This window comes from Solanum dulcamara, chromosome 2 (assembly GCF_947179165.1).
Source record: "Solanum dulcamara chromosome 2, daSolDulc1.2, whole genome shotgun sequence".
NCBI classification, from domain to species: domain Eukaryota; kingdom Viridiplantae; phylum Streptophyta; class Magnoliopsida; order Solanales; family Solanaceae; genus Solanum; species Solanum dulcamara.
In genome coordinates, this window is record NC_077238.1 from 29,269,951 (window position 1) to 29,271,945 (window position 1,995).

General features: G+C 38.7%; 1 pseudogene; it reads right to left on the bottom strand.

The window, feature by feature from the left end:
• Positions 1–390: 390 nt before the first annotated feature.
• Positions 391–511, bottom strand: LOC129881213 (5S ribosomal RNA; annotated as a pseudogene).
• Between the last annotated feature and the right edge of the window lie 1,484 nt (positions 512–1,995).

The window sequence follows — 1,995 nt, forward strand, 5'->3', positions numbered from 1 at the left end:
AGCTTAGAAGATGCCTTAGCATCGCCATACTAGTCTGTACGTAAACCTGTATCGTTCCTTACTTCCTTCATCTAATGATAAGGCTCCACTATAGCTTTTGTCCTTAGTACTGATTGTACCTTAAAGGTTTTACTTCAAACCATCTTATACCTTCCCTTAATGTATTCGAGTATGGCAGTTACATGGCTACTACCGACTTTTTTTATCAAGTAATCACCTGGTTTTATCTTGGCATACCTCCATTCGTAGGTTGCATCAATTCTTTTGCAAAACTACATCCCTTATCCTAAAGGGTCTTATCATCTTTCACGGTGGAATCACATATCCATAATACTTCTTTCTACCATAATGTTATACAAGGCCAACATATACATACATCCATATCATCTCATGTCACAGCCGCATAAGGCTTCCCAGAAGGTTACCCATCCTAGTACCACTCTCGCCCAAGCATGCTTAACTTTGGAGTTCTGATGGGATCTGGTGTGTTAGTTCTAGTATGATTGCATCCTGCCCTATAGGGCGCATAACTACCAATGAAGATGATGACCCAACAACTGGTCTGGTAGGCCAAACTTTAGCCACTTTCTCACTGGACTTACTTATTTTCCTAACGATCCTTGTTATATTCATATCTTATCCTATTCATATTTACCCCATAGTATAACACTTCTTAACCTTTTTCACGATCCTTAACATGGGTTACTTACCCTTCTTAGTTAGTCTTATTCCTGTGTATCAATTCTGTTGGTGCCTCAATATATCATTCTATCCCGAACTACCAGTCTTCTCTAAATGATTTTCCTAGAGTCACCAGTCTTTTCCAACTTCGATTTACCATATCAATATCGACCTCCTAGTTTCTATTGCCCTCAATTCAGCAATTAACTTATTTCTTGAGGTTATCCATACTCGTGGTTTAGCCAAATTTTCATCATTATTGTGGGCACGGCCTTTCAAGACATACTACGTTCCTGTATCTCATTCTCTTTTTATTTCTAGGAAATTTTGGGCAGAGTTTCCTTTGTATTTCTTTACTATCTCAAATCTACACGCAGAAAATACAAATAGTGCCTCATAGGGCCAACACTCATAAAGATACATATATACGTACCATATTACGTCATATTACAGCCTCACAGGGTGCCCAATATCAATAATAGTATAAACTGATGGACTTACCTTGTATATCCAACTCGAACTGTGCCTGTTAGACTTTCCGTCTACTTTTCGTTTCAATTTTCAACTTTAGCTACTCCTTCCTTTCAATTTCTGACTTTACATGTCAATCATATTTCAATACCTTATTTGGCATACATCTTTCATGCCTTAGCTTACCTGTGTGCTTTGTAACCTCTAATATTATCAGTCACATCCTTCTATCGATGTTGTCCTTCTACTGAAATCACAAGTTAGTATGAGGAATTTCATTCCCTATGACTCAGATCTATCGCACGATCGTAGATATGAAAGAAATGTAACATCCTAAATGTCCTGTATCCTCTTGTTTATAGATGTGGTGCACAACACATCGATAAACAAGACTCTATTAGACACGGTTTGTAGACACTCCAAGGAAAAACTGCTCTGATACCTCTTCTATCACAACCCAACCCCGTAGGCCGCGACTGGGTCCGACCTGGACCCCCATATACATAACCTTCAAATATAACCAAAACGTCAATAGGTCAAAACTTTTTTCATGTTCATGTAGCCTCCTTCATTCGTATCGTATCATGAAAGAGAATGCAAGCTGATAAGGATGCTATAACAAAAACATTCACAACGTGCCGTATAGGCACAACCGAAATAACCTCATGAACAACCCACACATACATGTCTATAGACCTCTAAGAATAGTACGGTAACATATGGCGGGACAATGCCCCCATCGTACCACTAAATAAATAAATACATATATACACCGGAGGACCAGTACAACAAAACTAGGCTCCGGAATAGTGGAGCACCTCCAATCATAAATGAGCAGAAATC